Here is a 13,177-nt window from a genome sequence, read left to right as displayed (position 1 = left end):
CAATTGCCCCTGGTATAGGTAGGTGGTCGGGAAATATAGGGACAGGTGGGGATGTGTTAGGAATATGGAATTAGTGTCGGATTAGTAAAAATGGGTGATTGATGGTCGGCACAGACTCGGTGGGCCGAAGGGCCTGTTTCAGTGCTGCATCTCTAAACTATCTAAGCTAAACACACGTGTTTTGCAAAGGCACATTCCAGAAGGAGGTGGGCAACTGTCCCTTCCCCACCACAGCCACCTCAAGGGCAGCGTGTGGAGGCTGTGAGATTCTGGGCATGCAGGAAAGATCTGACAGGGAGGGCCCTTCTCACCACCAGCCAAGCTGCATCTTGGTGCTTATTTGAAAGTTCTGGCGATGAGCTATGTTTCTATGTTCCTAACTTCACATGATCGGTGAGGCACAGCCTCAGGCCGACTTGGTGGGTGGTGCAAACGGATATCACTGCTTCTGATCTTCACCAGAACAGAGAGTGAGATGTAATGTTGATCATAAAACAGACTGTGAGAGAATACAACAGAATAAAACACATGGAGAGACACTGTGGAATAACAAATCGATTTGATTGGAATGTTGAATTTTGATTGGAATGGATAAAACAGCAGAAACAGCAGATTAAATTGGGATTCTCATCATTATATTGATCTGGGACAGAAAAGAGAAACTGATTGAAAGAAGGAAGAAAAGAAAGGATGGAATTGTTCACTTTTTCAGTTTTTTCACTCGACCATCAAAGCTGGATAAAAAAGTTGCAAATAACAGAATTTCATCAAAAAGGGAGATTAAATGCTGTCAAAACCTTGGATCGAAGGATGGCCCAACAGATCACCTGTTTAACTGTCTCCTCACTGGGGGATTTCAATCAGTGAGTAATATTATTCTCTTCTTTTGTTAAATGAACCCAGTACTGTCACTTGGAGTTAATATCTGTGTTCCAACTCCTGAATAATAAAATTGTGAGTTTCTTGATATTTTCTGGACACACTTCCTGCTGAATGGACTAAGAACTCTTTTCTAATTTACACAATACTAGATACGTACTCATCAAACCTCCTAAACTAGCATCCTTGGTGCTGCTCTCTCTTCTCCCAAACCTCATGTCATGTGACATCATCACTCTGACAGTGGGAGGGGTTGTTCCCACTGTTTATTTTATTTTTTATGCAGAGATACAGCACTGAAACAGGCCCTTCGGCCCACCAAGTCTGTACCGACCACCAACCACCCATTTATACTAACCCTGCAATAATCCCATATTCCCTACCACCTACCTACACTGGGGGCAATTTACAATGACCTATTTATCTATCAACCTGCAAGTCTTGGGCTGTGGGAGGAAACCAGAGCACCCGGCAAAAACCCACACGGTCACAGGGAGAACTTGCAAACTCCACACAGGCAGTACCCAGAGTCAAACCCGGGTTCATGGATCTATGAGTCTGCGGTGTTAACCACTGCACCACTGTGTCTTCAGCATTAACCCTTTACATCCTTATATTACACTGAAAGTCAAAATAAAATGGTTGGAGGGAACTTCCTTCATTTATTGAAACATCAACAGCCGCCAGTTAAAAATCAACTCAATCCCATCAGAGAGAGAGAGAGAGAGACTGTCAGAGAACTTCCTGCATCCAGTCCTGACCCTGTCACACTCAGCAGCTGCTCACCCAGACCCCACTCTCATCAACACTGAACATTGTTACCGAGACCCTTCAAATACTGTTGATAAAAGGCAGTAAAGGTCAATGTTAATCACAGCTGTATTGAGTAGAACAAGATTTAATATCTTCTCACTGTCTCTCGGTAACCACGAGACATAGGTTTTCTTATTTGGTTCCTTTGATTTTTCTTGTTCCTGATTGACTAATATTCCAAACCTTGGATCAATCCTCCTGCTTATGTCATGTCCCAGTCTCAGTTACAAGCAACACACAATGACACAAACACTTTGAAACATACAACATGGTCACACTTTCCTTCAGTGAGATTAATGTCGAGCTGTTTTCCAGGTTGAATGCAACTGTGAACAAATTTCTATCAAAGAAGTTGCCTTTGGACTATCAGCACTGAATTTCTGTCCAAGGAGGAACAGCCATTCCAAACTCATATCCTTCACAAAGGCTGTTTTTTCCTGTGACTGAAACTCATCATGAAATTTGAATTCGAAGTTAAAGTTCACATGATAATGATGTAAATGTTGATATGGAAACAGATAAAGCCCATCACTAATGTGAAATAAGGCACGGCTGGAAGTTGAACCCACAATCGCCTGTTTATTAGATAGGTGCTTTAACCAGCTAAGCTACAGAGCCAGTTTACAAATGGCACTACAATTGAAATCAGAGGTGGTTACTATTTATTCTTATACCACTTTTCCACAGGTCACAACAAAAATGTTAACTTTTCCCACTTACTGATGGAGTCAATCATGTACTCTATTTTTCACAGAATAGAAGACACTGACCAGGTTTCTTTAATGAACAACAAAATTATCAGTTTCTTATCGAACAAGATTTAACTAGTCATGAATTAAAGTATAAATACTCAGGTGGAAATTTTAAAAGTTCCCTTTTTATCTTAACTGACTTTTCAAGTCCCTTTCTTACCTCAGCCTCACACACGGACACACACATCCACCGGTTAACTGAAAAAAATAAAAGTGATTATTTTTTACAATTCAGAGCTCTGTTAAAGACAAAAAAAAAAACACTTGGACTGATTACTTGCTCATTTCTGAACAAAACAGCAGATGAGATATGTTGTTCCAAAACTGGTGTAAAGTCGAATTTCCGAGTATCCGTAGACAGGCCACTAGGGTCTTTTAGAACAGTTTTTTAGAGGCAGTGTTGAGAATTAATTTTAGCAGGCTTTCTTCAAAGACAGGAGATGAGATGAATTAACAAGGTGAACTTCTCACAGTCTTTTAAAGATTTGCTGCAAAACAAGCTGGGTTGTGGTCTTCTCTCCTTCCTTGACACTTCTTCAGACTAACTTTATCAGCTGCTCACTCCAGAAGGTAAAATACACTGACTGCTACAAACAAAAGCTTGTGATTTTGTGAGCTATAGGTTATTGCAAGTCTCTCTAGCTGTGTCTTTTCTGTTGATTTTGCACTCAGGTTCTTTCTGAATCCATGTGTTTGCAGATCTTTGTGAGTGAGAGACATGGAGATGTGCTTAAAGATTTCCCAATAAATTATTCATATCTCCGTCTTGCTCCGAACTTTGTACAAACACATTAATGTGGAAACCACACATATCAAGCCATCAAACCTTTCCACTAAACATTGAAAGGTGACAGTGTATATTGTGATGAGGTTCCATTTATTCAGACACATCTGGTGTAAAAGTATCAGTGATCGAGATGTGACTCACACAGGTAATGTATTTGTATATTATATTCATGATCTAATGATGTAAATAAACAATTCCTTGCACTTGCCACGCTTGGTGTATATTTTCTCTGCTGATGCCCCCTGAATATCTTTGAGAAAATGGTGATGAGGATGAGATAAAAGTTTGTAAATATAGGCAGCAAACAGCAGCAGAGACTGAAGTGAACAAGATCAGAAAGCTCCTGGTGACCTACCTGTTCGGATGGTGGAGAATTTGGGTGGATTGTGTGAAGCCTGGGCCACACACTGTCTCCTCAGTTGAATGAGATGTTGCAGGGTATTAGTGTGCATCACATTAAAAATTATTATTTGGGACAATATGGCTGAACCTATGGGATACATCGGAAGGCTAGGAACATATGAAAGGGCTCGAGAACGATTTAGTTGATATATTGAAAGAATGGACATGTTTTTCAGAGCTAATAACATATTGGGATGTGAAGATGAAAATAAAGAGGTCAAGACTCAGAATAAGGCAATTCTTGAGGGCAAGAAAGAATTTTGCGAATGGAAATTAGCCTGGAATTGCATGACATTCTAACAAAGCTTCCTGCTCCCATCAAGGCAAAAGATGTGCCATTCAAAACAATCATCACCAAGTTGGAGGAACATTTTAACCCTAAGCCACTAGAGATCACGGCAAGCTAGAAATTTGGAACCAGAAAGCAGAAAAGTAGTGAAACAGTTGGTGAGTACATTGTGGCATGAAGAATTTATCACTACATTGCAACTTTGGCACATTCTTAGACCGTGCATTATGAGACAGATTTGTGCTTATATTGGTGGATGAGAAAAGATACTAAACACACAAAATCCTACATTTGAACTAACGTGTAAGATTGCTCTTTCCATGGAGAGAGCATCAAAGAATGCTCGGGAATTTCATCCTGTGCCAGTGATAATAACACACTTCAGGGGAACTTCAAAAAACTGGTAAAATGGGCTTTCACATGGCAGATAAAATTTACACAGAGAATTGTGAAGAGATACAATTTGGGAGGAAGAATAAGGAGAGGCCATATAAATGAAATGGTACTATTCTAAAGTGGATGCAGGAACAAAGTGACAATGTACACCAATCTTAGAAGGTTTGAAAAGGCTTCTAAGAGCAAACAGGACACTTGGCTTTATTAATAGAGGCATAGAGTAAAAGTAAATAAGTTATGATAAACCTTTATAAAATACTGGGTCTGAATGGCCTACTCCTGCACCTCCACAGAAAGCTTCCATTCCAGGTTTACACACACTCGTCAGGATCACTCTCCATCGATCCCACCACTCCAGGCTCGGACACCCTCTTCAGGTCACTCTCCATAGATCCCACCACTCCACGCACAGATTTCTCCCTCACGATCAGATCACAGGTCCTTAGTCCTACCACATCCAGTCATGAATGGAGGTGGACAGATGAGATGAGGAGGCTCCAAAAACATCCCCATCCTCAATGATGCTGGAACCAAAGCTGAAGCATTTCTAACAATCTTCTGTCAGAAATTGCTCAGTGGATGATTCATCTCAGCCTCCTGAGGTCCCCAGCATCACAGTTTCCAGTCTTCAGCCAATTCGATTCACTCCACATGATAGTAAAAAAACAGCTGAAGTCACTCGATACAGCAAAGACTATGGGCCCTAACAATATCCCGGTTCCAGTACCGAAGATTTGTGCTCCAGAACTAGCTGCGCCCTCAGCCAAGCTGTTCCAGTAGAGCTACAACACAGGCATCTACTGGACAATGTGGAAAATTGCCCAGGTGTGCCCTGTCCGTAAAAAAAATCAGGACAAATCCAATCTGACCAATTGCCGCCCCATCAGTCTGCTACCAATCATCAGCAAAGTGATGGAAGATCTCATCAACAGTGCTATCAAGCACCAGACACTTAGAATTCCTTAGGAACTTTTTTCCAATTATTTCTGAGGACCTGCTCACCGATGCTCAGTTTGGGTTCCGCCAGGGCCACTCAGTTCCTGACCTCATTATGGCCTTGGCCCAAATATGGGCAAAAGAGCTGAATTCAGGAGGTGAGATGAGGTAACAGTGACTGCTCTTGCCAAGGGCATCAAGGAGCCCTTGCAAAATTGAAGTCAATGTCAATCAGGGGGAAACTCTCCACTTGTTGGAGTCATACCTAGCGCAAAGGAATCTGGCAGCTCAAAACTGGGCATCCATGAGGCACTGTGGGCCATCAGCAGCAGCAGAATTGTATTTAAACACAATATGTTACCTCATGGCCTGGCATATCCCTCACTCTACCATTACCATCAAGCCAAGGGAACAATAGTGGTTCAATGAAGTGTGCAGGAGGGCATGTCAGGAACAGCACCAAGCAGACCTAAAAATGAGGTGTCAACCTGGTGAAGCTACAACACAGGATTACTTGCATGTCAAACAGTGGAAGCAGCATGCAATAGACAGAGCTAAGTGATCTCACAACCAACAGATCAGATCAAAGCTCTGCAGTCCTGCCACATCCAGTCCTGAATGGTGGTGGATAATTAAACAATTCACAGGAGGTCAAGGCTCCACAAATATCCCCATCCTTAATGATAGGGGAGACCAGTATATCAGTGCAAAATACAAGGTTGAATCATTTACAACCATCTTCAGCCAGAAGTATCAAGTAGATGATCCATCTTGGCCTCCTCCTGATGTCCCCAGCATCACAGATGCGAATCTTCAGCTAATCCAATTCACTCCACATGATATCAAGAAATGGCTGAAGGCACTGGATATTGACAACATCCCAGCTGTAGTGCTGAAGACTTGTGCTCCAGAACTAGCCGCGCCGCTAGCCAAGATGTTCCAATACAGCTACAACACTGGCATCTAACCGGCAATGTGGAAAATTGCCCAGGTATGTCCTGTATACAAAAAGCAGGACAATCCAACCCTGTCAATTACTGCCCCATCAGCCTTCTCTTGATCATCAGTAAAGTGATGGAAGGTGTCGTTGGCAGTGCTATCAAGCAGCACTTACACAGTCATAACCTGCTCACCGATGCTCAGTTTGGGTTCCGCCAGAGCCACTCAGTTCCTGAACTTTATATGGCCTTGGCCAAAATATGGGCAAAAGAGCTGAATTCAGGAGGTGAGGTGAGGTAACATTGACTGTTCTTGCCAAGGGCATCAAGGAGCCCTTGCAAAATTGAAGTCAATGTCAATCAGGGGGAAACTCTCCACTGGTTGGAGTCATACCTCGCGCAAAGGAATATGGTGATGGTTGTTGGTGGCCAATCATATCAGTCCCAGAACATTGCTCAAGATTTCCTCAGGGTCACGTCCTAGGCCCCAACCATCTTCAGCTGCTTCATCAGTGACCTTCCCTGTATCATAAGGTTAGAAGTGGGGATGTTCACTGATGATTGCAAAATGTTCAGTCGCATTAGCAACTCCTCAGATACTAAAGCAGTCCATGTCCACATTTGGAGAGACCGGGACCATATTGGGCTTGGGCTGATAAGTGGCAAGTAACATCCATGCAATAAAAAGGTGGCTCTGTGGCGCAATGGATAGTGTGTTGGACTTCTAAATGATGAGAAAAATGATATTGAAAGGTTGTGGGTTCGCGTCCCACCAAAGTCAGATTTTAGGGTGGCACAGTGGTGCAGTGGTTAACACCGCAACATCACAGCTCCAGCGACCCGGGTTTGTTACTGGGTACTGCCTGTGCTGAGTTTGCAGGTTCTCCCGGTGGCCGTGTGGGTTTTTGCAAATCATGTGAGGATTCATGTGCAGTCGAGAAACAAGCAGATTGCAGAGGAGAGCTGAAAAAGGAAATGAGATCAGCAAGAGAGTGCATGAGAAAAGATTAGCAGGTCACATGACTGGGAACACTGAAGTCTTTTGCCAACAGATGGACAGTCAATGAAAGGGTGGGTCAATTAGAGATCCTGTGGAGGCAGAGGGTGTGGCTGAGGTACCAATTAAGTACATTTCATCTGTCATCACAAAATAAGTGGATGCTGCAAATGTCACAGTAAAGGAGGAGGTTGTGGAGAATTTGGAGGGGATGAAAATAGATAAAGAGGAGACAATTACAAGGTTGGCAGTGTTCACAGTAGAAAGGTCACCCGGTCTGGATGGGCTGAATCCTGGGTTGCTGAGGGAAGTCAGGGTGGAAATAGCGGAGACTCGAACCACAATCTTTCAATCCTCCTTGAATATGGGAATGATGCCAGAGGATTGGAGGATGGAGGTAAGCTTGGGTAGTTTGATATCAGTTTAACTTGACCGTTTTTATAATGTATCCATTGTAATAACTAACAAGGTTAAGAAAGCTATTTTATAATTAACACATGACCAAAGGAGCCATTTTGTGTTCAGTACTAACGTTTATATCCTGTGTAATTAATGAGTAGCTACCCATCCTGAAACAGATGATTGTAAAAGTAATGAACCATGATTGAGTTATAATTAATGAATCAATAATCATTTTAGAGAGAATGGGTTTTCATTTAAAGTTAGTTCAATCTAATTACTGTGAGTTTCTGTGTCTTTGTGGGAAAGGGCAGTTTCAGCGAAATGTATTCAAACAATGGACCTTTCTAGGACCCCTGATAAAACCCATGGTATGGTACATCGTGACCTTCAGGAGTCTCGATTTAATGAATAGGAAACTTGTTTCAGATCAGATTGGGCGACAGTGTGAAACCACTCCATTGTACTCATGTCTGAGATTCTGAGGACAGGTGGCTCTTAGTGGAAGACATCATTAAGAACTAATTAAATGTACCTAGCAACAGATAGGAGCAATTATTATTTTACATGGTGGTGTGATGGCCATCCAGGGGTTAAAAGTAGGGATCTTGTAAGGTTTCAGTGTGCAGGAACACTAGAAGATCTCAGGGGTAAAGGCTCAGATCATCAACCAAGTTCTCCACCTGATGAGGGATCTAGGCTGGACAAAGAGGACCGTGACACTCTGAGACCAAGCTCGACCAGTCCACACACCTGCTAGAGCTGTAAAGTTATATTGTCCAAGTTTGTTAAATATAATTTTACTTTCAATTATTAAGTACTATTTTCCTCTCAATAAATGTTCAGGACTTATTAATCAATTATCCTGTTGCCTTAATTGGTTAAAGTCATGCCCAAAGAGATTGTCCACAATAGACTTTCCAGAACTGAAAGATAAGTCTGCAAGGATTGCTAATTTTACAGCCCTGTTTAAAAAGGGAGATAAACCCAGGAACGACAGACCAGTTCGTCTAAAGACGGTGGTGGGGAAAATTTTAGAGACAATTATCCAGGAGAAAATTAACTGTCACTTGGTCGAACATGGGCTAATAAATGACAGCCAGTACAGATTGGTTAACAGAAGATTGTGTCTGAAATAATGAATTAATTTCTTTGATGAAGTTTCACAGAGAGTTGACCAGGGTGGTGAGGTTGATGGTGTGTGTCTGGACTTCAAAATTGTGTTTGAAAAAGTACCATAAAATAGACTTGTTAACAAAATTGGAGCAGATGGGATTAAAGAGGCAGTGGCAGTGTAGATACAAAATTTGCTGAGGGACAGAAAGCATAAAGTAGGGTGAATGCTTGTTTTTCAGAATGGAGGGACTAATACAGTAATGTCACTGTTGTTGTAGTGTGTGCAGTGTCTGACCCTGAGCTGTTTTAGGGTGGGGGCTGTTTGTGATGTTCCTGTGGGGTGCATTATCATCAGGGTCTCTCTCTGAGCTGTCACAGGGATGGGGCAGTGTGTGATATCCTTGTGCATGTCATGCAGGCCCACTGGCTTGCGGTTCCATCCTGATGCCAGGAAACAGAGCCCCATCGATGGGCAAAAAGTCTCACTTCTCTTTGGGTGTCTTGAGAGAAAAGCAGGGTTAGGGAGTAAACCTGGACAGTAAATCCGGAGTGGAGTCCTGGAGGCAGTTACCTGTTACTTATCAGGCAGTTTTCCAGCAACTCCTGTAGCAGAGCTGGTACCAAACAGTACTGGATTTTCCCTTTCCTTTGGACAATACCAGCAATGCTGACAGGGGGTCCTGATGCTCAGGGTCTCCATACTATTTGCCCAGGAGAGGACACTCCAGCTTTGTGGTTAAACATTAACGCAACATGGGAAGAAACAGTTACCGATTATAAGCTCTCATTCAATTGGTGTAGAGTATGAGCACCAGGGGTTACTTCCGACAGTGGGAGACATCATCAGACCTCATTGGATAACTACCATGTACTCCAAGCTGGGCAGCCCCCAGTCAGTTAGTTGCTATCCTGCCACGACCTGCTTGCTTCAATGGGTGCTTGGAGCTTAGAGAGTCATCTCTCAACAGGTGGATCGATAATCTATGCATCAGGCAAGACAAACTCAACACAGAAGACACCAGTCCTTCGCATCACAAGCTGGAATGTAAGGACCATGTGTCCTGGCCTTACCGACAACCTTCTGCAGGTTGATGACACACACAAGACAGCTGTGATGGACAAAGAACTCACAAGACTCAATGTGGACACTGCTGTTCTGCAAGAAACTAGACTCGTTCAAAGTGGATCCCTCAAAGAGAAACACTACACCTTCTTCTGGCAGGGGAAAGCCCAAGAGGCAACTCGTGAGCATGGAGTGGGTTTCACAGTAAATAACATGCCACTTGCGATGAGTGAACCACCCGCAGTAGGCTCAGAGAGACTTCTTACTCTTCAGTTGTCAACAAGCGCGGGCCCAGTTAATGTCATGTGCATCTATGTGCCGACACTCACCTCCACCCCAGATGTCAAGGATCAATTCTATGTGACACTTGACACTGCCATCAGTAGAATTCCCAGCACTGAGGGACTGTACCTTCTAGGAGACGTCAACGCAAACTTGGATACTGACTATAGCTTGGCCAATGAGCTTAGGGCACCAGGGGATTGGCAAGATCAACAAAAATGGACAGAGGTTGCTGGAGCTATGCTGTCACCATGGATTCTGTGTGATGAACAGCTACTTCCAGGTCAAGCTGTGCTACAAGGTGTCCTGGAGACATCCGAGATCACGCCACTGGCACCAGCTAGACCTTATCATCACCAGACGTACCACCCTCAACAGTGTCCTCATCACGCACAGCAATCACAGCGCTGACTGTGACACTGACCACTCCCTGGTGTGTAACAAGGTCAGGCTTCAGACAAGGAAGCTTCATCCATCCATGAAGAAAGGTCGTCCTCTGATCAACACTTGCCGAACCACTGATCCAGAAAGGACCCAGGAGTTCCTCAACATCCTCGATCAGGCTCTTTCAAACAACAATGCTCAAGGCCTCAGTGCAGTGTCAAAGTGGAATCATCTGCACACCACCATCTATAACTCTGCACTCACTGTGTATGGGAAAAGAGATGGGAGGAATGCTGACTGGTTTGAGGCTTATTGGACTGAAATAGAGTCAGTTATTGTAACTAAGAGGAGAGCCCTCATGAACTACAAACCAGGACCCAGCTAACAACATCTAAATGCTCTCAGAGCTGCCAGAAACAAGTCTCTGCAGACTGCTCGGCCCACCTCCTTCTGAAATGTGTCTTTGCAAAGCAGGTGTGGAAGCGATGCAGTGGTTTTTGTCGAGGTTCATCCAAAGCAGCTCGGTAACTCAGGAGTCTGTGCTCTACGGCTGTTCCCAGGGACGCACACTGAGACAAACATCAACTGCTGCTGGAACACTATCAATTCAGTGAAAGACGTCCTTTGGTCTGCCCGAAACTTGCTGGTCTTCCAGAGCAAAGAGTTGTCCACGATCGAATGTTGCAGACTGGCACATTCCGAGGTCCAGGACTACGTGCTGAGGGACGCACTAAAGAACAAAGAACAAAGAACAAAGATAATTACAGCACAGGAACAGGCCCTTCGGCCCTCCAAGCCTGCGCCGATCCAGATCCTCTCTCTAAACATGTCGCCTATTTTCTAAGCTTCTGAATCTCTTTTCTTCCTGCCCATTCATGTATCTGTCCAGATACAACTAAAAAGACTCCATCGTGCCCGCATCTACCACCTCCGCTGGCAATGCGTTCCAGGTGCCCACCACCCTCTGCGTAAAGAACTTTCCACGCATATCCCTCCTAAACTTTTCCCCTTTCACTTTGAACTCGTGTCCTCTAGTAATTGAAACCCCCACTCTGGGAAAAAGCTTCTTGCTATCCACCCTGTCTATACCTCTCATGATTTTGTACACCTCAATCAGGTCCCCCCTCAACCTCCGTCTTTCTAATGAAAATAATCCTAATCTACTCAACCTCTCTTCATAGCTAGCGCCCTCCAAACCAGGCAACATCCTGGTGAACCTCCTCTGCACCCTCTCCAAAGCATCCACATCCTTTTGATAATGTGGCGACCAGAACTGTACGCAGTATTCCAAATGTGGCCGAACCAAAGTCCTATACAACTGTAACATGACCTGCCAACTCTTGTACTCAATGCCCCGTCCGATGAAGGAAAGCATGCCGTATGCCTTCTTGACCACTCTATTTACCTGCGTTGCCACCTTCAGGGAACAGTGGACCTGAACACCTAAATCTCTCTGGACATCAATTTTCCCCAGGACTTTTCCATTTACTGTATAGTTCACTCTTGAATTGGATCTTCCAAAATGCATCACCTCGCATTTGCCCTGATTGAACTCCATCTGCCATTTCTCTGCCCAACTCTCCAATCTATCTATATTCTGCTGCATTCTCTGACAGTCCCCTTCACTATCTGCTACTCCACCAATCTTAGTGTCGTCTGCAAATTTGCTAATCAGTCCACCTATACTTTCCTCCAAATCATTAATGTATATCACAAACAACAGTGGTGCCAGCACGGATCCCTGTGGAACACCACTGGTCACACGTCTCCATTTTGAGAAACTCCCCTCTACTGCTACTCTCTGTCTCCTGTTGTCCAGCCAGTTCTTTATCCATCTAGCTAGTACACCTTGGACCCCAAGCGCCTTCACTTTCTCCATCAGCCTGCCATGGGGAACCTTATCAAACGCCTTACTGAAGTCCATGTATATGACATCGACAGCCCTTCCGTCATCAATCAACTTTGTCACTTCCTCAAAGAATTCTATTAAGTTGGTAAGACATGACCTTCCCTGCACAAAACCATGTTGCCTATCACTGATGAGCCCATTTTCTTCCAAATGGGAATAGATCCTGTCCCTCAGTATCTTCTCCAGCAGCTTCCCTACCACTGACGTCAGGCTCACCGGTCTATAATTACCAGGGTTATCCCTGCTACCCTTCTTAAACAAGGGGACAACATTAGCAATTCTCCAGTCCTCCGGGACCTCATCCGTGTTTAAGGATGCTGCAAAGATATCTGTTAAGGCCCCAGCTATTTCCTCTCTCGCTTCCCTCAGTAACCTGGGATAGATCCCATCCGGACCTGGGGACTTGTCCACCTTAATGCCCTTTAGAATACCCAACACTTCCTCCCTCCTTATGCCGACTTGACCTAGAGTAATCAAACATCTGTTCCTAACCTCAACATCCGTCATGTCCCTCTCCTCGGTGAATACCGATGCAAAGTACTCGTTTAGAATCTCACCCATTTTCTCTGAGTCCAAGCATAACATTCCTCCTTTGTCCTTTAGTGGGCCAATCCTTTCTCTAGATACCCTCTTTCTCCTTATATATGAATAAAAGGCTTTGGGATTTTCCTTAACCCTGTTTGCTAAAGATATTTCATGACCCCTTTTAGCCCTCTTAATTCCTCGTTTCAGATTGGTCCTACATTACCGATATTCTTTCAAAGCTTCGTCTTTCATCAGCCGCCTAGACCTTATGTATGCTTCCTTTTTCCTCTTAGCTAGTCTCACAATTTCA

The sequence above is a fragment of the Heterodontus francisci genome, unplaced genomic scaffold, assembly GCF_036365525.1.
Source record: "Heterodontus francisci isolate sHetFra1 unplaced genomic scaffold, sHetFra1.hap1 HAP1_SCAFFOLD_51_1, whole genome shotgun sequence".
Lineage (NCBI taxonomy): Eukaryota > Metazoa > Chordata > Chondrichthyes > Heterodontiformes > Heterodontidae > Heterodontus > Heterodontus francisci.
The sequence above is the reverse complement of the archived record's forward strand: the minus strand, read 5'-3'. Positions refer to the sequence as shown.